Source organism: Callithrix jacchus, chromosome 9 (assembly GCF_049354715.1).
Source record: "Callithrix jacchus isolate 240 chromosome 9, calJac240_pri, whole genome shotgun sequence".
NCBI lineage: Eukaryota > Metazoa > Chordata > Mammalia > Primates > Cebidae > Callithrix > Callithrix jacchus.
In genome coordinates, this window is record NC_133510.1 from 107436366 (window position 1) to 107460443 (window position 24078).

The window sequence follows — 24078 nt, forward strand, 5'->3', positions numbered from 1 at the left end:
TAATAACTAATACAGTGTAAATGCTATGAGTGGTTGTTACACTGTATTGTTTTTTATTTGTACTTTTAAAGTTATTGTATTTTTCCCCCTACATATTTCAAATCTGTGGTTGATTTAATCTGGAGATGCAGAGCCTGAAGTTATAGAGGGCTGACTGTACTATTAATTATTGAGATATACAAAATCACTATTAGTGAGAGATTTTAAAATGTCCAGGGTAGGTTGGGCATGGTGCCTCAAGCCTGTAATCCCAGCACTTTGGGAGGCCGAGGCAGGCAGATCACCAGGTCAGGAGTTCAAGACCAGCCTGGCCAGCACAGTGAAACCCAGTCTCTACTAAAAATACAAAAATTAGCCAGGCATGGAGGCACACACCTGTAGTCCCAGCTCCTCGGGAGGTTGAGGCAGGAGAATGACTTGAACTGTGGGAGTTGGAGGTTGCAGTGAGCTGAGATTGCACCACTGGACCCCAGCCTGGTCGACACAGCGAGATTCTCTCTCAAGAGAGAAAAACAAAAGTCCAGGGTAAAAAGAAAATGAAATAGATTATCAGAAGCAGTGATTTTTCTGGTATGATTTTACTTTGTAGTGATCTAGAGGATCCTTTGTGGAGGCAAATTCATTCTAGTTAGTAGTATCTATGATATCATTTAAGGCTCCTGTTTCTAGATTCAGTTTCACAAATATTTATTATCGAGTGCCTGTGCTATGTCAGGTGGTATGCTAGGAACTGTTCAGTTAAAAAGATAGGACAGTTAACAAAATAGGTCAGGGTGTTCTCCTGCCCAGGCCTTATAGCTGGGATGACTCTTTGTCCCAGTTTTTTCTGGACAGTCCCATTTACTGCTGTTGTCCTAGTATAATTATGAACAGTGCTCCCTTTTAAGTGTTTTGGTTTGGGAAACCAATTATAGGGTCACCAATATAGGCTATAATTGAGGCGGAGGGAGTTTCTCCAGAAAAGGACTATGGAAGTTTTTCTAAACAGAAAGGAGCATGATGAAAAGTATTTTCCAGGGAGTTGAATTCAGACTAGATGGTTAGTTGTGGGACCAGGAAAGAGGTGGGAGAGGGGAAAGCATTTTGGAGATAGAGTAAGCCAGATACTACCAATATAATGGACAAGACCCAACTGGAGGTGCCATCTTGAATTTCAGAGTATGAAGAGCAGCCTCAGGTGCCTGGCCTTTTTTGTTTAGGTTTCACCAATCAGCATGTCTCAGATGTTTTCTTGGAGACTCCATTAGGCTTTAACAATTGCTTTAAAAGTTCCCCAGCAAACGTGTTTTGGGAGTAGGAAGCAGCTACAGGTTGCATATGAGATGCTGAATTAGGTCATTGGTTTATTTGGCCATTTCTCTCCTGAGTCTAGGTATACAGGTCTTGAGGGGTGGAGCTCAAGGTTACCTTTGCATTTCTGCCTGACTTCAGGTTGGTGGCGGGAGGGGAGGTGGGCCAGGGTAGTACCCTTCCTTGACTTAATGCTTGAAATTTGAAACACAGAAGCTTAGTATTTCTGTGCCATGTGTCACATACATGGGGAGAATACTGGTTGCAGTAACTTCAGAGAGAGTTAAAAGGTGATACTTTGTATATTCGGAGATTATTGTTAAATTGGTAAGCAAGAGGAGTTCAGACTTCTCAGATCTGGGAGGTAAATCTCCCCCAGCCCGTGTTTGCATTTGATTTGAGTGTCTTAATTACCATTCTAGAATGTTTGTGAAATTAAGGTGGAAAAAAATAATTCTGGCTTAGGTACTAACATATAACCCCAGTGTGTTTATTATGGAGCCTTCACCTTTAGGATTCTCGTTTGCAATCCTGGGCAACACAACAATTTTTTGTGTCATTAATTTTCTCCTGTAACACCAAAGGGCAGGAGGGTGCTGGCCTCCACCTTTTCTTTCTGCAAGGCAAGTTGAACAGCTGTCTGTGCGGTAAGATGGATGATGCTGGTAGGCCTCTTGTTTCTTTGGTATTTGTGTCTTCACACAAGAATCTTTGCTGATTTCAGTGCTATACTCACTGGAACACTCCCTGCTCTTCTCTGAGTCAATGGTGGATTAGTTGAGGTCTTTGTATTCATTACTTGCAAGATTTCAAGAAAGTCCATTAAATGCAGGAAGAGTTCTAGCAGTGGCATCAGAAGGCTAAGGCTTGACAACCTTGGATAAGTCACTGTCTGAGTCTGTTTATGTTGCTATAAAGAAATACCTAAGGCTGAGTCATTTTTTTGAGATAGAGTTTCACTCTGTCACCCAGGCTGAAGTGCAGTGGTGCAATCTTGGCTCACTGCAACCTCTGTCTCCCTGGTGCAAGCAATTCTCCTGCCTTAGCCTCCTGAGTAGCTGGGATTACAGGCATGCACCACCATGCCTGGCTCATTTTTGTATTTTTAGTACAGACAGGATTTCACCATGTTGGCCAGGATAGTCTCGAACTCCTGACCTCGTGGTCTGCCTGCCTCGGCCTCCCAAAGTGCTGGGATGACACTGTGCCTGGCTAGGCTGAGTCATTTTTAAAGAAGAGAGGATTAGAGCTGGGCAAGCATTATAGGCTGAGCAAGGGCTGCAGGGCAGTGGGAGGGCAGACTGAAAAAATGCAGACCCCCAGCACGACTCATTTCTTCGGCTCTAATCCGCTGTTGTACCAGGGATCTAATCAGGCTCATGTCTGCCTCCTTCGTGAATAGATCAGAATTCATCTAAACAGACTTCCTATAGCAGCTCCCCACTCTAGATGGCCACACGGGAGTTCCAGACCAGTGCTGCCTCCCGGGACGTTGACACAGCAGCCGTGTTGGGGCAGCCACAGTTGGTGTGAGTGGTTCAGGGGCTGGCATTGGAACGGTGATTGACAGTTTGATCACTGGCTATGCAGAAACCTGTCTCTCAAGTGGCAGCTCTTCTCCTATTCTGGGCTTTGCCCTGTCTGAGGTGATGGGGCTATTGCGTTTGATGGTTGCCTTCCTCATCCTCTTCGCCATGTGAGACTCTGCCTGTCCCTGCTGCTTCGACTCCACACCATTCCTGGTGCTGGGATATGCTGCGCTTTACAACATTTCTCTAAAACAAACCAAACCAAACCAAACCAGACCAGACCAGACCAGACCAAACCAAACAAGAAAAAAGAAGGCCGGGCGCGGTGGCTCAAGCCTGTAATCCCAGCACTTTGGGAGGCCGAGGCAGGTGGATTATGAGGTCAAGAGATCGAGACCATCCTGGTTAACATGGTGAAACCCTGTCTCTACTAAAAGTACAAAAAAAATAAGCTGGGCATGGTGGTGCATGCCTGTAATCCCAGCTACTCAGGAGGCTGAGGCAGGAGAACTGCCTGAACCCAGGAGGCGGAGGTTGCGGTGAGCTGAGATTGAGCCATTGCACTACAGCCTGGGAAACAGGAGCGAAACTCCGTCTCAAAAAAAAAAAAAAGAAAAAAGAAATAGAGGTTTACTTGGCTCACAGTTCTGCAGGTTGTACATGAAGCATGAGATCAGTGTCTGGTTTTGGTGAGGGCTTCAGGAAGCTTCCACTCAGGCTGGAAGGCAGAGAGAAACTGGCCTATTACATGGTGAGGGAGGGAGCAAGAGAGAGAGGGGAGGGAGGGGCCCAGCTCTTCTGAACAATCAGATCTCGTGGGAACTAAGAGAGTGACAACTTACCCATTCCCCAGGAGGGGAACATCTGCCCCCATGACACACTAGGCCTCATGTCCAACACTGGTGATCACGTTTTAACATGAGATCCAAGGGGACAAATATCTGACCTATATCAGTGAGTAACTATGTGCCTCAGTTTCCTCAGTGGTAAACTGGGGTAAAGAAGGATACGAAGAACCAACCCATTACAGTTGTTCTGGGGATGAATGAGATGGCCATTGTGAAAGGACTCTGGGCCGTTTTAATGTGGTGTCGCATTATTGAATAAACCATTGCTGAATCTAGCCCATCTCAAGCTTTTGTACAGCCTGTGAGCTAAGAATCATCTTTACATTTAAAAATGGTTGAGGAAAAATATCAAAAGAAAAATAATATTTCTTGACACATGAAAAGTCTATGAAATTCAAATTTCAACGTCCTTAAATAAAGTTCCGCTGGCACTCAGCCATGCTTCCTCGTTGGTGCCACTTTTGTGCAATAACGGCAGAGTTGAATAACTGCTCCACAGACTGAAGGGGTCTGCGAAGCTGAGGACACTTATCTGGCCCCTTACAGGAAAAAAAGTGCCAGCCCCTGATATAGAACAGTGGTTATTACGGTGATTATTGTTCATCTTGCTGCAAGATCCCGGGTTCTACACAGGGATCTTTCCCTCTGATGGTGTTAAAGCTTGGGGAAAGCTAAAGCCCTCAAATTCCTAGTGAAGAAATCAAAGCTAGCTTGTTTTTTCATTCATTCATTCATTCATTCATTCATTCATTCATTCATTCGTTCATCACTGTTTCACCAAATATCCTTTGAGTTCCTACTATGTGCCAGACACAGGGGTGGTGAGGAAAATGCAGTGACACAGGAGAAAATTTCAGCCCTCCTGGAGCTTACAGTCTAGCAGGAGGAGTAAGATAATATACAAATAAAAACTCGTGACTCCCCTGAGGGTGACGGATGCTATGGAAGGGCTGGGGGAGAGAGGAGGGACTGTCAGGATGGGCCTTATTGAGGCCATAGGTGATGTGAAGGAGGGGTTGTGTGAGCCCTGAACCTATATGATGGGGCTGGGGCAGAGGGAAAAGCAAGTTCAAAAGCCTTGGGGTGTGAGCGTTGGACATGGTCAAAGGAGAGCAACGAGCAATGTGCACAGGGCATTCTTATGTGTTTTTAATTTTCAGCATTGGTTCCAGAGCTGTGGCAATCTGATATATTGTCCCGTTTAAAAAATTTTATTTTGGGCCGGGCATGGTGGCTCACGCCTCTAATCCCAGCACTTTGGGAGGCCGAGGCAGGCAGATCACGAGGTTAAGAGATTGAGATCATTCCGGCCCACATGGTGAAACCCTGTCTCTACTAAAAATACAAAAATTAGCTGGGCGTGGTGGCGCATGCCTGTAATCCCAGCTACTCGGGAGGCTGAGGCAGGAGAATTGCTGGAAGATTGGAGATTGGAGTGAGCTGAGATCGCGCCACTGCACTCCAGCCTGGGCAATAGAGCAAGGCTCCATCTGAAAGAAAAAAAAATAGATTTTGTCTTCAGAACAATAGAAAACACGAAGGGAGACAATGTAATGCAGTGGATAAGAGAAGGGGTTCCAGGCAGATCAGAGTTGAAGCTCAACCTCGGCAGTATGGACATTGAGGGCTGAACAAAATCTTCGTTGCAGGAAGCTATCCTGTGCAGCACAGGCAGTTCAGTAGCATTCCTGGCCTTTACTCACTACATACTTGTGATAACCAAAAATGTCTCCAAACAATGTTACATGTCCCCTAGGGGCAACATTGGGCAAATATTAGTTGGGAAAGCAGAGACCCTAGCCCTAGCTCTTGCTTCTCTCTTGTTCACCTGTTCTTCAGCAGAGAGCATGGTGTCTGTTCATATCCTGGTGAGAAGCGTATTTATATGATTTGTATGATTGGCTCAGATCCTTGTGTGAAAATACAAGCTACTAAAATGATTATCTTTGCAATTTTTTTCATTGCTTTTTTTATCTCTTACTAGTCATCATACCTTATGTGTGACTGCCTTTGACAATTTCCAGATTGACCTGTGAAGCAACGAGGTGGCCATCATTTCTCCCATCCACTTGGTTGGAAGGAGAGGGCCTAAGAGCTTATGAAACATGCCTGAGCCTTCTGAATCCATGCCTTTGACCCATCTGAACTGCAGGAGGGGAGATGGGCAGATAAAAGAGTGAGGTGCTTTTATACTGTTCCTCTGAGGCTCGCTGGTAAAACACCATTCATTGAAAATTGGCCTCTTTGCCTGGGGGAGCCCCTAGGACCTGCTGACTCCTGAGTCACCACTAGTCATGCTGAATTAAAGGGACACCTTGCTGTAAAGAGGAACGGAAGCTTCGGGCACCAAGAGGAAGGGGCGCATTAGGAGAACCTAGAGGAAATGTGTTTTTGGATTTGTGTTCCTTGTTGGGCTTATTTGGATTTATTTCCTCTTCACTACCTTTTATCCTGTGCCTGAGTTGATCATGGAGCAAAATGTTCCTGTTTGTTCTTCCTTCTAGAGTTACAAATGGTAAAAAGGCAATAACTGATGTTTACTGAGCATTTCTTCTGTGTTCCAAGCACTCTTCATGCATTCTCTTTCCCCACCCTGCTTCCAAATCCCCTCCGTGATGGCTGTTATTGCCACTTAAAGATAAAGGAAGAGGCTTGTGAGGTTTAGTAAGTTCCCGGGCTGAGTGGTTCAGTAACTGGAGGAAGCTGAAATTTGATCTCTGCAGCCTTTTTCTTTTGCAAACTCTTGGGTGCACCATAAGAGAAGCCCAAGAATTGTCCAGTAAAATTAAAACTGCACCCCAAAGCCCAGCACCTGGGAGGATTCCTGGGCTTCATCCTCAGAGCCTTTTATTGCATCCATGCTTGGATGAGTCTCTTGAAGCCAATTTAATCCCGGTCTATCTATACAAGGGAGCAGCAAGCTATTGACGGCCTCGTATTTTGGTCATCAGTGCCCTCTTCCTTCTGAAGCTTGTCAGTTTTTAACGTCTGGAGAACCAGGGGGTAGTGCAGGGGCTTCCAGAGCCCTGTTTGCAATCACCACTTACAGACCAGAGCTTCTCACACTTAGATGCATGCGGGACTTCCTGGGGTTGGGGTTAGGTTGCAGGCTGTGATTTCATAGGCCCTGCCTGGGGTCTCATCCTGCATTTGTAACCACCTCCTGGGTGATGATGCCGAGGCGGCTGTCCTCTGGCCACATTGAAGTCCCTAGTTCTAGATGCCGTCCCCTCACCCTACTTCAGAGGCTTTACCAAATTAGAATCCCATCGCTGTGGGGAGTGTGGAATCAGCGTGATGGAGGTGAATGACACAGATGGGTGTTCCTTAAGCTGACTCCTGATAAGCTTGGCGAAATGAAGCCAGGCATATTATAATTGCTACCTTCTCTTTATGTAGTGTCTAAGACTTTTTGAATACCTACTGTGTGTCAGCACCTTTTCCCATTGAGTATCATACTGAATAACTTTGGATCTAAGGTCACTTTGGCAGTGAGAAATACCCTCCTCTGAGTCAAGACCACCTTTGACCCCAGAACTGGTGGCTCATGCATGTAATCCCAGCACTTTAGGAGGCTGAGGTGGGAGGATCACTTGAGCTCAGAAGTTCAAGACCTGCCTGGGCAACATAGTGAGACCCTGATTTGATGAAAATAAAAATAAAAAAATTAGCTAGGCATGGTGGCACTTGCCTCTAGTCCCTGCTACATGGGAGGCTGGGGTGGGAGGATCGCTTGAGCCCAGGAGTTCAAGACTGCAGTGAGCCATGATTGGGCCAGTGCACTTCAGCCTGGGCGAGAGAGTGAGACTCTGTCTCAAAAAAACAAAAACAAAGACTGCCTTTGAGTCATCAAGCCTGCCATTCATTTGTATGACAGGAGCGGGTGAGTAAGAGGGAGGAGTTGGATGATACACATGTTATCATGTGGTATTTCCTTCACTAATTATTTGGGCTCAGTAAGGGATATTTGGAGGTTGTCAGTTGCCTTTGTCCCATATTCAACTGGACTGTGATAAAGACCTAGGCAGACATAATGTGTTTACCGTGTTCTGGAAGCACTTTGAAGGACCCCGGGCAGATTCCCTGGCATAGTTAATATACCCCGGACTTTCCCTCGCCCTGCATATGGTGGCTTATGAGAAGAAAGTGAAGACTAGAAAATCATTTGTGTGTCACTTTGTAGGAAAAACACTTCAGGTAATGAGACAGGATTTGAGTGGGAAGGTGATTATAACCAACCCTTCATTCATTTTTCTACAAAATAGTCAACAGGCAGTCTCCCAAACTGCATGATGAATGTAGCATCCGTCAGCTGGGGATGTTGGGAGGCCTTATTTTTTTTTATCTGTGATCCAATATTAATTTGCCTTAAACCAAAGAAGCCATTTACTGTGTAATTCTGAAGTTTATGGTGTTTCTAATAAGTCCTTTCATCTTTTGAAAGATGGTGCTATGCATTTTAATAGAAACTATTGTTTTCTTAAAATCTTTTCTTCATCTTTTTGTTTAACTCTTTCTTCTCTTCAATCAAATTATAGAGTTGGAGCAAATGTCATGTTGAGCTTTGAGGCCCAAGCGTCAAAGGGTGTGTGTGTGTGTGTGTGTGTGTGTGTGTGTCTGTCTGTCTGTTTCTTTCCTCATAATAGTCCCAATCCTAAACAGGGGTATAGCACAATACTTCTTATGAACAAAAGTGCTATTTGTCTGCAAGGGACTTGAGCCTTCACTAATTGTATACGATTCGGCTTTTTGTGCTGTCTGTATGACGTTTAACCACACCGTCAATTAAAGACTTCCTTTAGGGAATTTCCAGGAAACCCCCTTACCGTAAGAGTTTAAATTAATGTTTTGCTGGTTTAATGACAGCAGCTGGGAAAGGAAGCACCTTAGCTAAAGACAACTTCCTTTAAACTTAGAGGAGGGTACGATAGAGTAATCTGCCCCAGTTCGTTAAGAATCATTAGTGCCTCAAGGCAGTCACATGATGGGTTTTGACCTCAGTGGGGAGAGGTTTGGGTAGAACCCCCTAATCTGTAGAAGAATCTGTAGAAAAGTGAGATGAACGCCTTTCTCTTAAGGCTGTCACTTGTCCAATTCCAACTCCCTCTTTAGTATCCGCCTCCCTCCCTCGCAGTGAAGTGACTCAGGGAGCCAGTTATTATGGCCCTGCCTGATGGATAATTACTGGTTGAGGCTTGATTTGACACCAGCATTTTGCATGATAGCCTGTTAGATTTGCTTGGCTCAAATTGATATTTTCATTCCCCTAAGGCTGCAGCGTGGAAACATGGTTGCAATGGGGTTTGCCAAGATGGGATGATTTCCTGTGCTGTGGCAGGACCATGGTGGCTGTTCTGAGAACTGTTGCGGCAAAGCCTTCGCAGTTGGTTTTGTGGAAGGCTTTTCTGCAGGTGCAGGGTTGGTTCCTAAAGGACAGTAGTCTGGTTTTCCTAGGAAACTACTCTTGGAGAGTGCGTGTGTTTAATTTAGGCGGCACAGCTGTGCAACGGACTGGAACTCCATCAGGGAACAGGGTGCAGGAGCTCCGTGTTCCTTATGCTGCAGCCTCATTCCTGGTTGCTGACGTCAGAACTGATGAAAGGTGTCTGTTGTCTCTCTGCACACCCATGCTACAGGCAGTTAGGGATGAGGTAGCAAAACCAGTTCACTGCTTATCAGCTGGGAGGCTTCAGGAGTCTCTGAACTACTGAGCATTAGTTTCTTTATCTGTCCATTAGGCCCAATGCCACCTGCTCTGCTCATCTCCCAGGATCTTACATGCCACATAAGCTAATGGAGAAGTAAATGCTTTAAAAGCCTAAAGGAATGGACGTGGTGCATTCAGTGAGAGGCAGAGGACTAGTTAGTGATTAGTTTGCTGGGTGGGAGCAGCAGTCATTAGTTTACGAAGGGCTGTTTTTTTGTTTTTTGTTTTTTTTAAACTTGTCAGTCTACTATAGGATAGATCATTCCAGCATCTGAAATTCCAAAGCACTTGTTGAAGGGGATTCTTAGGATGGCCTAATTTTGTTCACTCATAGGCTCTTTTTCCTGGGACATGATCCTAGCAGTGTTCAGGATAAGCCCTGTCCATCAAGCCAGTGCAGTGAACTGTTGTGTGGCTGGAACTCAATCTGTTCCAGGCTCACAGCATGGGACGGGGGATGGTAGGGGCTTTTGAATTCCCTTGAGGGCACTTGGCCTTTGCTTGTATCTGCTCAGGAAGTCAGACAGTCTGCAGCCAGTGGCGTGTGCAGCTACCCCTTCTGTTCTCTGGCCCTGGAGACTTGTGGTCCTTTTGTTTTAAAGTTGACTGCCTAATATTCCTTTGAAATGTGGGAAAGAATTGAACAGATTCTGAAACTTAATGGTGGATTAAAAAAATTTATTTAGGGAATCAGAGCATCACTTAATTAGACATGTCTTTTTTTTCCCCCAGCTGCCCTAATTAAATAGTAATCATCATAAGGATAAGGATAATAGTTGAGCTCAGTGTCCTGTCTCCCAGTGAAGTTACTCAATGAATATTTGTTCTAGGAGTAGCTGAACGACTTGGAGATCCGAAGGAAGATTTGGAGATTGGCCATTGTATCTGAGTTCACCCTGGTGGGACATTTACGGCGAACATTCTTTTTCTCTGGGTCTCTACCTTTTCCTTTCCCTTTTCCCGTATAACTATTTTCTCCTTATCTGCATGCTCTCTGCAATGCATATCCACAACAGGTGAGCCTGGGTGAATGAATATGACTGCATGTAGGCTGGTTTTTCTCCCTTCTCTGTGGTCTGCCTTTTGGGATTCAATCCCCCTGCAGACTTTATCTGGTCAGCTTGGTTGTGGCTATGGATCTTGGTTTTGTCTATTGACAGAGATGGCAAGGAATTCAAAGGTGATTTTTTTCACCTCTTCATTTTATAAACTCGGGCCCACCGTGAAATGACTTGCCCAAGAATACACTGAGTGAGTGAGGTGGTCATAGAGAGCTAGTTGTCCTGGTGCTTAGCTCTGACCTAACTCCAGGAAGGTGACTGCATCTGGCTTTTGCCCCAAAGCATTCTGGGAAGAAATGATATCCTTCTGCTAAGAGAATGAGGGCCGGATGGAGGTGTCCTGCATAAGGGTGTCAAAGTATTTCACTCTGTCCTCTGGGGATCCCAGAGTGATTCTTGGATTCTGTGCACACTGAGGGAAAGTAGGCTTGAGTCTACTCCACTGTCTGATTGAAATGGGCCTCTCCTGTCCCTAGCCTGGTGAGTTGTATCTTGTTTCCCTGCCGGTGGGCATTTTCTGCCTTCATCCCTGCTCATGGCTGCTGAATGGGTCACCCAGGCTGGGGCAGGCTGAACTACAGGCTAATGAAATTGTTTGGCCCAGTTTCTGCTTGGTGAAATCTGACAGGATCTTATCACCCTCTCTGTGCCTGGAAAATTGGACTCTCCTGGAGCTTATAAAATTGGGATGTCTGTTTCCACTAGCATTTCTTTCCCAGTTATATTAATCAATAATGTGAAATCAAATCAAGATATTCTTTCTACCAGCACCAGCTTCTCCAATACATTTATCTCTGTATTCTAGGATTTGCTTTGGCTCTTTTTCTTAGAAGGGGATTTTTTCATGCAATTTAGGAGCACAGAGCAAACTTCCTGGGAAAACCTAGACATTCAAATATCCTTGGGCAAATCAATCTATCTCACTGAACTGTGTTTTTAAAATTTGTAAAATGGGCGTCAGTGTGCCACCCTTGCAGATGTCGTAAGGATTACATGAGATTGCATGGTGTGTAGATTCCATTTGTGTTTGGCACTTAGTGGGTCTACACGTGGAGGTCTGGGCTTTCAAGACAGCCTTTTGCCAAGGGTGGTTGGTGTAGGTGTCTTTATGTGTATTGGTGTAGGGTTCTCAGGCAGGCTGATCATCAGAACTACCTTTAAAATAACCCTAGCACAAGCATCAGATACCCGGGTCCCCCTAGACCATCCACTCCTCTGAATCTCCGGAGGTAAGCCCAGTGTTCCATCATTTTATTTTATTTTTCTAAATTTTTTCAATGTTTTTGTAGACATGGTGTGTGTGTGGGGGGGCAGTCTTGCTATGTTGCTGGGGCTGGTCTTGAACTCCTGGCCTCAGGCAATCCTCCTGCGTCAGCCTCCCAAAGTCCTGTGATTACAGGTGTGAACCACTGTGCCTGGCCCTACTGCATCATTTTGAAAGGCTCCCCGTGTGCTGTTTTGGATCCTCAGCCCCATTTGGGGACCTCTGCAGGATAGGTTTTATTTTTTCTTATCATCCTTGATGAAGGCAAAATGGTGGTGTGGTATAGAGACTTGAAGATTTCAGTCTGATCATGTTTTCATGCTTGATTTGGGCTCTGTTCACAGCAAGTTTGTTGGGATTGGTGGGGTAAGAAAGGGGGACAATTAAGCAATAATAGTCTAATAAGAGAAGCTGTGATGCTTGACTAATTGGAAATGGAGAATTTGCTTCTTAAAAAGTACTAAAGACAACCAGATTATATCTGTTCAGGCCATCATGGGGTTCACCTTCATATGCAGAACCTTACCTCTGAGATGGCTTTAAGATGGAATGGTGAGAGTCCACATTCAGTTTCGTATCTGTTTCCAGTTGTGTGGGTGGGGTTTTTTGTCTCTCTGTCTCTGCCCCTCCTCCTCTGGCTGGCTTAATACTGGGAGAATTCTTATCACCTCCTGGAGGACCCACATGCTTTGGAGAGAGGAAAGCCAACTTGAATGCTGGCTCCAATCCTTAAATCCCATCTGGAAGTGTCATAAAGATGGAATCTGTTCCCAGCTTGGAATCTACCTGGATATAACCTGGCACTCAACATGAGGCCTCAGATGTTTTTGTTGAGCAAAGAGAAATAGATCAGAGAAGAATGCAAAAATCCCCAAATCAGGAAACCTGTCCATTTCTACTTCCTGGTTCTGTGACCTTCAGCAAGACATTTAACCTTAAGAGAGTGAGCCTCCGTTCCCTTATTTGTTAAATAGAGTGTTCACATTCCTTTCTTTAGCTTTCTCAAGTGAAATACTATTTTATGTAAAAATGCTTTTGTAAAACCATGGAGCAGTCTCACCCTTACTGTAAGAGAAATATTTTGTTGCTTGTTAGAACACTGGCGTTTATTCAGTGTTTTTGCTGGTTGTTTACCTGTTATCCCTCTCTGTGTTAAACATGGAAAATTACTTATTTGTAGGTTTTCTTTCTGCTTTTTAGTCTTCTGGAAACCTTGCAGTGCCTAGGCACTTTGAAGAAGGGTTTTCTGGAGTTTCATGTGGGTTTCACCTCACCCTATTCACATAGTCTGTCTTTAGAAGTCCCTATCTCCCTGTATTTGCTGGAGTGAAAGACAGAAGCTCTGATTGGCAGCCTCAAAGCTGCAGTGTTCAGGAAAGCCAGAGATGTTTGTTTTCGCTTTCTTTGCCTCTCAATTGGAGTCACAGGGTGCTGCAGCAAGACTTGTTTTCTGGATTAGTTACTGACCCAAAGTATTTTCCTTGTGAATAAATGTTGCTTCCCACCACAGTCACTTGAGAATAGGAAGGTCACATGGAGAGGATTATAAATAGGTTTTGGTGCCAACAGATAGGGCAGCCTTCCAGAAAAATTATTTTTTCACCATGTGTTTGTTAAATGGGCAGCTACGGAGTGTATAGTTGCTAGCATTTGTCTGCCTGTCGTTGGGGGAGGTCATAGTTCAATAGGCCTGCATTTGACCCTTGGTCATAGAGCTAGTGGGCTTTACAGCTAGTTTATTAAGTTATCCTAATCTAGGATGAACTGTTTAAAAATATATATCCAGCAAGAAAACAGATGTAGCCACATATAGGGAATGAGTTCTTGACAGAGAATTTCAGTATTTAACCATTGGTATAAATTCATTCATTCATCTACTTATCCACCTTATCATCCATTCTTCCATCCCTCCTTCCATTCATCCATCCACTCACCTACCCCTCCACCCATCTACTCATCTACCCACTCACCCACCCATCCATCCATCCATCCATCCATTTGTCCATCTATCTATCCATCCACCCATCCATCCATCCGTCCGTCCGTCCGTCCGTCCGTCCATCCATCTATCCATCCACCTATCCATCCATCCATCCATCCATCCATCCATCCATCCATCCATCCTTCCTCCATTTTGGCAGGTGGTTATCAAGCAACTATTAGGTCCCAGTTCTGTGCTGGGTTCTGGGGATAAAAAGTAAAATAAGATAGGATCTCTGACCCCAAGGAACCTACAATCTGGGGTACAGAATATTTTCCTAAATTTTAAGTCAAATTCTTTCTTGACACACCTATTTTTATTTTGTTTTGGTTCTCATCTCTGAACAGAGCAAAGCATGCAACCATTGTGACACTTTCCTTTGTTTTTATAAACCCAAGTTCTGGAGTTGGATTTCATGGTTTGCGTAACTCAGCATAGTGTAGTCGCTTGTATTATTAAACAGAAAAAGAAGGAAGAAATGACAATCCAGAAAAAAGATCAAACCTTATGACTAATTTATTAAGGTATCCAACGGAATTCTTTCCTTTTTCTTTTTCTTTCTTTTTTTTTTTTTTTTAAAGAGACAGTCTCAGTTATGCAGGCTAGAGTAATTGTCATGATCATAGTTTACTGCAGCCCTCAAATCCTGGGTTCAAGTCATCCTAGAACTTGCGGCCTCAAGCAATCCTCCTGCCTTAGCCTCCCAAAGTGCTGGGATTATAAGCGTGAGCCACTGCTCCTAATTCTTAAGAGATATTTTTAAACCTCGTAGTGTATACTCTTCAGAATCACTTTTTGAACCTTGAGTAAGTTTAAATGGCAAACATTTCTAAATATATTTTACTGAAAGGCCAGTTGGGAAGCAGAGGGTTCCATCTTCTGAATTAGCATGAGGACAGGCCATTAAAATTCATGAGTAAGGGCACGGGCTTTAGGTCTGACAGACTTGGGTTTGGTTTTCCATTGTGCTGTTTTCTACCTGTGTGACTTGGGGCAAATTACTTCACCTCCCTGAGCCTCAGCTTTCCTCTTCATAAAATAGGAATAGCAACAATATTTACCTGAAAGAATTACTATTAGAGTGAAATGAGAGTAAAGATTTGCAAAGTCTTCAACATGGGCCTGGCATGTAGTAAGTGCTGTTTTGATTATTATTAGGGGCAAAGAGATTGGATAGTTAACAGTAAAAGGAAAACCAAATATTGGCCATTGGGGGGTTTCCGTGGAAATAAGATATGTGATGCCTTTTGGTATTATACAACTAACAATCTCCTGAGAAATTGGAAGGTTTCTCACATAGCCCTTATTTGCATCTTTGCTATGATGCTGATTTTTTCCAAGCTGTTTTTTTTGCAGTTCAAGGGTTGGTGGGAACGTTTGTATGTGTAGGGGGATGGGAGAAGAAAGAGTGTCAAGCCTGTAAACAATGCTTCAGATTTTCAGCTAATTTTAGCACAAATTAGATTTTAGATTTTTAGCATGTCTTTTCGGCAGGCTACCAACTTAGGAGAAAATCTAATTCTGAAATTAATTTCAACAAATCAGAAAGGCAAATTGGATCTGACTTTTTTTTTTTTTTTTAAAGGGCTGACTTTTATATAATGCTTGAGGCAAAGAGTTCAATGTTGTGGGAATTATTTTCACAAATGGATCATTTTCTTTCAAAAAAAAAAAAAAAAAAAAAGAAGGGAGAGTTTCTCTTGGTGTTTTTGGTCCATGGAAGGTAGTTCTAAATACTGTTTATAGAGGCCTTGATCCTTTTTAAACTTAAGGAGCCCAGTCGGCCTCTATGGCAATAAATCGAGCTCCATATAGGGGCTGAGGGACATTTAATTTATGTGCCTGACTCCTTTCCCCAGTTCAGCCGCTGCTTCCTGGGATGGTGCTGTTGATTGATGGCTCTTCTGGCAGGTCGTGCTGCTGGGATGTCTTTTGAAGTTTCTTCTCGGGGGGCCTGAGGTGTGCCCCTGTGAGGTGTTAATGGGCTTCCTGCTGGGGCTTTATTTGTGAGGGGGTGCTTGTTAGAGGGGCTTGATGGGCCAGTGGGGGCACCAGAGCTCCAGGTCTTCCTCCCTGAAGGGTTGACTCTCAGGCCTTGGGCTTGTGTTCGCAACCCACTGCAGTTTGTTTTCATTTCTGTTCCTCAGGCAGAAATGGTTCGTTTCTGGGGGTACCAAGAACCCTGGCAGGATTTGGGAGTGGGAAATCAGGCCCAGCCAGGGACGGGTTGTTCTGAGAACCCACACAGATAAGCGGACTCCTCCCCACAGGGGAGGGCAGGGATTTGCAGTGAATGATGAGGGCTTGAGGCTTGAGCAAGATGGCCCAGCCCCAGCAAGACATACCTTGTCCTCTGTTCTCCCAGGTTGGTGAGGCTTCCATGTTCTCCTCCCTGGGTCCTCAGAGGCCTGACTGCTGCTAGTCTCCCCCCACAAATTCCATTCTTCTCAGCACCACACGATGCTTGTTCTAAAATGCCTCTCCTCCTGCCAGTCCGTTTGTGGTATGACAGGTTGAATTGTGTCTCCCCACAAATTCCTAACCCCCAGTGCCTCAGAATGTGACTGTATTCAGATAGAGATAGAGCCTTTAAAAAGGTGATTAAGGTCAAATGGGGTCATTAGGATGGACCTGATCCAGTCTGACTGATAGGCACAGCAAGAAGGTGGCTGTCTGCAAGCCAAGGAGAGAGGCCTCAGGAGAAACCAGACCTAACCTGCCAGCAGCTTGTCTTCCAGCCCCCGGAACTGGGAGAAAATAACTTTGTTGTTTAGGCCACCCAGTCTGTGGCACTTTATTTTGGCAGCCCGAGTGTATCAACACACATGGCTACCTTGACTGATGAGATACATTTCCAGCCTCATCGAGTGCCACAGCACCTCTTTTGTCTCTGGCTGCTGTCTGCCTTTCTGATCTTGTGCAGAGATCTCTTCTCTTGCCTGAGAAACTACAGATCCTTTAAGACTCAGTTCTGGGCTACCTGCTCTGTGAGGCCCTCTGAGACTATCCTTCCCTCTCTCTCCCTCCCCTCCCCGCAGACTTGGATCTTCTATACACTTCTGAGAACCTTGAGGGCAGAGATAGCACCTAGCTCTGAACCTGGTAGTTAATGAATGTTTATTGAATCAGTTAAGACTTACCCTTTATTGTTCTGTTTCTTATCCACCATCCCCAACTTTGTGCTCTATTAAAAAAGATGATGTATTAGTCCATTTTCACACTGCTGTAAAAAACTAACCAAGACCAGGTAATTTATAAAGAAAGGAGGTTTAATGGACTTACAGTTCCACATGGCTGGGGAGGGCTCAGGAAACTTACAATCATGGCAGAAGGTGAAGGGGAAGCGAGGCACGTCTTACATGGCAGCGAGAGAGAGTAATGGAGGAAGTACCACACTTTACAACCATCAGATCTTGTGAGAACTCACTCACTATCACAAGAACATTATGGGGGAAACCACCCCCATGATCCAGTCACCTTCCACCAGGTTCCTCCCTTGACACATGGGGATTACAAGTGGAGATGAGATTTGGGTGGGGATGCAGAGCCACACCATATCAGATAATAAACCTCGATTTTCCACAGGGTGTTAATAGCTTCAACAGGTATGTCCCAGATGCTGATGGTTATGACCGCGATAATGCTAGTCATTTTAGCTAGTATTTACTGAGCACCTTCTATATACCAAACAGGCTTGCACCTCACCTCACCATCCCAGCACCCTTTCAGGTAAGTGTATCTTCAGGTACACTTGAGCCAGCTTCATCTGAGAGATGGCATAGCCCAGCTGTGAGCAAGAAGATTCAAAAGCTAAAGGCTTCTTTGTCTCCAGATCATTTCTGGCAGGTCCTGATACTCCAAAGCAGATTTTTCTTCAGGTGCCCAATAATATAGTAAAATTTCAATGAAACTGGCTAGAAATGAAAGCTCCTTTAACTCACTCTGCATTTGCAAATGTAGGAAGTCGTCGTTCAGTGACAGCTCTGTTCAGCAGAACCATCATGAGTTCACTGGCCCCCCCTGCAGTTCGGGAACTGAGTGGCCAGTGTGGCTCTTCACCTGCCACTCTTTAGATGTGGAAAAAGAGACCCAGAGGAGTTTTCCAAGATGCTGTCGGGTTAGAAGAAGAGCGAGTTAATGCACCTGACTGTGCTGTTTTTCCTTTGGTGTTCGGATAGAGAGAATTTTAAATTCACTTTTTGCTCTAGGTACTAGCAAGGGTTTTAGTTATTTTTTATTTTAAAAACCTGGGAAGGAAGAGGGATGACCTGACCATTTTCTAACCAATGCGCTTGACATTACTTCCTTGTGGTGCTGTGTCCACGGGACTGACTGTAATTCCTTCTGAGTTGTGCCATACCACTGAATCCACTGAAGGCAGCCTTACCTTTTGGAAGGCAGATGAGAAGAATTAAGAGATGTAGAAATGCAATAAACACACAGCTGGGTTTGTAGGACCTTAGTCTAGTGTAGAGAGAGCTGGCTGCCAACAAGAAATAGCTGTGTCCACAGTATTCTCATTTTACCTTAGTGCTCAGGCAGACCCTGTGAAGGAAATTAATTCAAATAGAGAGGTAGAAAAGTCTCTACCTGAGCTTCCCTGAGGCTGGGGAAGAAGATGAGGGCAAATTGAGCACCTGGAGACCAGAATAACTAAGGAATTGTGCCTGCTTACACTTTGCTGGAGAGATTGTTAGGTCTGGCATACATTTTTGGGCGTTGATATGATTCCTTACTTGGTTTAGGTCAACTGGTTGTATGGCAGGGAGACACTGTATTCTCACCTCAGGAATCTGGCTGCCTTTTTCCATCCCAGGCCCTCCCACTTATTTTGAGAGCTCAGGCAAGTGGGTTGACTCTCTTGGTTCTTTTATAGGGATGTGTGTGGATTAAATAAGATCATGCATGTAAAGTATGTAGCCCTGTACTTGCCTTATCAAGATAAGCCTAGGACTGGTTCTGCAGGTTCTGCAATGATCAGAGACCCAGCCTCCTCTAGCTTGTTACTTTGTCATCTTCAATATATGCCCTCCATCTCCTGGTCCAAGATGGCTGCTTCAGTTCCTGCCATCATTTCTGCATTCCAGCCAGTAAGGGAAAAGAGGATATGGAAGGCATGCCTGTTTCCCTTAACAATGTGGCCTGAAAGTTACTCACAGCACTGTCTCATCTCATTGGCCAAAGCTCACTCATGTGATCACATTATTCCTGAGTGAGGTGGGGAGATTTTTGTCTTTAGCTCGATGTCCAGCTAAAAAGCACTATTACAGATCAGGTGTGGTGGCTCATGCCTGTAATCCCCCACACTTTGGGAGGTCGAGGTGGGTGGAACACTTGGGGACAGCAGTTCGAGACCAGCCTGGCTAACATAGCGAAACCTCATCTCTACTAAAAATACAAAAAATTGGCTGGGCTTGGTGGCACACTCCTGTAATCCCAAATAATCAGGAGGCTGAGGCACGAGAATCTCTTGAACCCAGGAGGTGGAGGTTGCATGAGCCGAGATTGTGCCACTGTACTTGAGCTTGGGAGACAGAGCAAGACTCTTCTCAAAGCATTATTACTGTATAAGAAAGAGAGGTGGGATGCTGGGGACCATTTGCAGTATCTATCCAAGAGTTAAATGCTCAGTAAATGTTAGTTATCACCACCACCACCAGCACCACCATTGTAATCATCATGATCGCCATCATTTCTGCTCTTAGCCTATAAATTCCTCCATGTCCTTACTTCATATTTGGTCCCCTATTTTCCCTTATAGCCCATGTTAGCTTGTGCTTTGTTCTATTATTGTATCATTTGCCCCGTCCATGTCTTGAGACCTTTTTATACCCAGAGGTTGGCAGTATAACTAGAGTCCTACAATAAGCTCCCGTGTGATGGAAATGGAGGTTAAAGCTGGTGAGGACATTGACAGTTTAGGGAGACTAGAACATAAAGTCTTAGTAGCCCACACGGCAGCTTCATTAAAGTACTACAGGAAAGGTGACAGAAGGAAAAAAAAAGTCTAGCTACCTTTAAATGTAGGTTAAGCACTTTTTTCATTTTGTCGTATTCTTTCCACTCACTTTTGTGAACTTCCACTGAAGATTCTGTGAATCTCCATAGAGTTCTCAAAGCTTCAGTCTGGATATCCAGCCTCCTGACTCACCTTTGGGATTTCCGAAATAGAATAGGTTCAAAATCTGTGGCCTTAAGAAGGTAGCGGAGGCCAAGTTTCTTTTGGTTCAGAAGCACTTTGAGTATATAAATGGATTCGTGCTGTAGACTCTGATTCATGATTTAGATGTTCTGCAAGAGGTTTTCAGGATGGAGATGGTTCATTGAAATTTCATGTGGATTTAAGGCTCATTAGGTGTTGGGAAAGCCGGATGCCACTCTCTCGGTACAAATCCCAGTGAGGCTAATTTAGTGGAGCTGCAGCCAGCTTTCATGTTTTTCATCAGCCACACTGACCTTCATCTCTTCCCTTCTCCATTCTAAAATACCATATCAGAAAGTGACATTTTTCTCCTAAGGGAAGAATTGCTCAAAGATGATGGCCTGCCTTCTTTCTACCATAGTATTTGTCTTTAAAGATGAGGCGACATGGTGGGTGGGCATGGTGGCTTATGCCTATAATCCCAACACTTTGGGAAGCTGAGGTGGGAGGGTTACTTGAGGCCAAGAGTTTGAGACCAGCCTGGGCAACATAGTGGGACCTTGTCTTTATAAAAAATTTAAAAAATTAGCCAGGTGTTGTGGTCCATGCCTGTCCTCCCAGCTACTTGAGAGGTGAGAGGATTGCTTAAGCCCAGGAGTTTGAGGCTGCAGTGAGCTATGACTGTGGCAACAGAGGGAGACCCTGTGTCCAAAAAAAAGAGAGAGAGAGAAAAAAAAGATTAAGTGACATGGAGACAAAGGATGAGAAAATCCTGCAAAGAAAGATTGAAGTTGTTGTTGATTTTTTTTCTCTCACTCATTCTTTCTTCTTTTCAGTCCCTGTGGATGTTCCCTGAGAGCTCTTGGGAATTCCTCTCATTCTTTTTTTTTTTTTCCTGTTGCTTTTCTAATTCAGGCCCACAGTATCCCTTGCTAGGACTAGTACAGTAGTCTTCTGGTTTTCTGGCCTCCTGCCTCTTCTCCATCCCGTACATGTTCTCCCTGCACTGATCTGGCCCAGTCACTCTCTGTTACACACAGTCCATTCTTCCCATTACTGTCCTTGATGTGATGAGGTCAGCCTTCCTTGGCATGGGGTCCAACACCAGACCATTACTATGGTTGTTTGCTAACAGCCAGAATAGCTGGCATCGTGGTAGGCATTGCTTTTAACTCTATTTTACAGTGGAGGAAATGGAGGTTAGAGGGCTCACGTCACTTGCCCAGTGGTCCCTGCTAAGAAGTGATGAAACCAGAATTGGGCTCTGGGCAGCTGTGCTCCAGAATTGGTGCTCTTAACCCCTGTATCATGTGTTGGCCTCATCTCTGTCTGTCCTCTTCTCGGGCTGCCTCTTTCCCTCACACCCTGACTTCCAGCCCCACGAATCGGCTTTCAAGTCCTTGTCTTGTTGCCATCAACAGCATGACTTGAAATTGTCCATGTTGCGGTGTCTGAACTTTCATATTTGCTGTCGTCCCTGCCTGGAGTGTCGTCCATCTCCATTTTGACTGACAAAGTTTCACTCCAAGGTCTAGTTCACAGCACCCCTGTGATGATTCCCACTCCCACTCCCAGGTTCCAAACTCAATTTTTAAAATGTTTACGAGTTTATTACAAAGGATACAAAGGTCCATAGGTCTGATGCAGAGGTCCATAGGGCGAGGTGGGGGAGGGGTGCAGAGAGTCCATGCCCTCTCCAGGCATGCCACCCTCCCACCACCTGTGTTCACCAGCCCAGAAGCTTTCCATCCCCCTTCCCAAGCCCAAATTTTTACACATCCATTTGTTTTAAAAATAGCCAAAACAAGCAGCTTTCTAGCCATTCAGGGCCTGCCTACTTTGCATACCCCACAGAACTATACCCACCATGTGCCAGCCGTTGATGAGACAGAGCTTTGTGATTATAAGACCCGAGACTGCTCACTGACCCAAATGATCTGGCAATGCTCCTGTACTATATCATACCCTGCAAGTCCCCTCCCCACTCTGGACAGTGGCCCCCACACCCACCGTAACCCTCTGGATGGTCTCATGCTAGGAGGGACTTCCCTCTCATGCAACTGTGTCCAAGTGCTGTTGTGTGTTACTGCCAAATCATTTTTCTTTTTATTTCTTTTTAGAGATGGGTTCTCACTATGTTTCTCAGGCTGGTCTTGAACTCCTGGGCTTAAGCAAACCTCCTACCTCAGTCTCCTGATTAGATGGGGCTAACAGGCATGCACCACCATGCCTTGCTTCCAAATCTGTTTTCCAATTACTCAAACCTATACCATCAACAAATTCCATCACTCTGTTTTATAAATTTCCATGGTATTTTGAACATGCCTCCATGACTGAACTCATCACATCATGCCATAGTTTATTGAATACTTGATTGTCATCCCTTTGGATTCCTGACCAAGACTTGAGGAAGCCAAGCAGCCCTGGGTTGGGAGGCAGAAGTGTAATGGACTCGTAAACATGATCAGGTGTCCCCAGCATCATGGATTCCTTTGTTGTTTTGTACTTGGCTGTGATTTATCTTGGTTGATGGCATCAAGCATGAAGCCATCGGCATTTTGTGAAGCACCTGGGGAGAACTTTAAGTTTAATTTCCACTGACCCTGAAAATGTGACCAGGTGAAATGTAGGAGGCAGGGAGGATTACTAAAATGGAGACTTTTCAAGGCTTATTTGGATGGTTCTTTTGTTTTCTGCCACTCTCTCTTAACCTGGACTTGAAAACTAAGAAAATGAATGAATGAATGAATGAATGAATGAATGAATCAGTTGAGTGGAAGTATTATTCACATGGTAATGATTCTTCTCAGCACTTTTTCTTCCAAATTGTGTTCCCCGAAGACAGTTGGGGTCTTAGGTGGTTCATGGATCATTATCACTTGTTGGGGACAGTGGAAAGAGCTGGTTGCAAGTGTCAATCAAGAAGCAAGGAAAAGAAGGCACACTGAAATGGCCTCAGTCCGTGGATGTTCAGAGAGAGACACAGGCAGATTTTCTGGAATAAGTCTTTTTGGCTGTAGCTCATCTCCTGTTACATAAATTTCCATTGGATTGGGCAAAGGCTGGGAAACTGAAGGCATTTATTTAGAATAAACTAAAATTTACCCCCATCCCCAAATCCTTTCAATGAAATTAAAGTTACTAATAATGAAAGAAAGATCTTGGGTTAGTGGAGATGGATTTTTTAATAGAAAAAGGAACACTAAAATGTGGTTTTCTGAAGCCTTTCGCAAGGTGCATGTTGAAATAACTGAGTTCTTTTTTTCCTTTAACATTATTAATGTTAATACATTATTAACATTATTAATAACATTATTAATGTGATATAAAGTTTTAAGGATAAATAAATGTACTTAGCAAAATGACATATTTCAGCAATGAATTTGCTTTGGAAGGATAGTGATGGAATCAATATCAAGGACTCTACCCCTCATTTTCATTTTCTTTGACAGTGTGATACGGGCCACAAATGAGGACCTTGACCCTGAAGCCGTCTGTGGTTTCCCTAGCAATTCTCACGATTTAGCCTCTTCCTCCTCCTTCCTTCAGAACCCAGGAAATAGAGCAAGAACAATTTTTCAGCATTATTTTTCCAAGTTGCAGTTTGTCACTTGCTGCTCACGGTTCCCATTTAGTGATTTCCATTTCACTGAAATCTTGCTTAGTGATTTTAGAATTCATTCCTATCACATTACAAACACGTACCCGAAGGTTGCCAGGTGGATGGATTTCAGTTGATCCTGCTGAGAGGGCGAGAGAAGCCACTGTCCTCTTTAATGTCTCCTCCGTGGAAGGAAGGATTCGTCATGTAATCCCGTATCATGGTGTGAGTGGTGATGGCCTTGAAGCTCTGCTAATCTCCAGACTGGCAGACTGAATAGCATACAGCGTGTGTAGGCTGATTTCTTGGGAGCTTTTGTTTTGATTATTTTCATTTGCATACTGATTTATTAAGCACCAGAATGTAAGGGCTAGAAATCTTTTTATTTCATCTTATTAAGAAGCTCAATTATTCTCCCTTCATAGAAGCCAAGTTTCTGATTAGCTATACCAACCCCATCTCCATTAGGCAATTTAAGATGTGAATTATACATTTTTTAAAAAGTGGCTAATTATGGTAAAGGCTGACACATTTGTATTTCTGTGAAACCCCAGTGGCAAAGATTCTGGCTAGAATATGACATTATATGGGGTTGTAAAATTACTCCTCGTGGAGCTGTTTCTTCATGTTGTAAGAAAACTTGTAAATGTGAAAA

At 44.3% G+C, this 24078-nt stretch overlaps 1 protein-coding gene and 1 pseudogene across 3 annotated transcripts in view; both read left to right on the forward strand.

Annotated features, from left to right (window-relative positions):
- Nucleotides 1-24078, forward strand: part of CHST11 (carbohydrate sulfotransferase 11) — a 302655-nt gene that overhangs the window by 57614 nt on the left and 220963 nt on the right. The gene's annotated exons all lie outside the window — the stretch shown is intronic.
- On the forward strand, nucleotides 1943-22574 carry LOC103795404 (ATP synthase F(0) complex subunit C1, mitochondrial pseudogene; annotated as a pseudogene). The gene is made up of 2 exons (XR_013522255.1): nucleotides 1943-1955; nucleotides 2575-22574. The product of XR_013522255.1 is annotated as an ATP synthase F(0) complex subunit C1, mitochondrial pseudogene (transcript).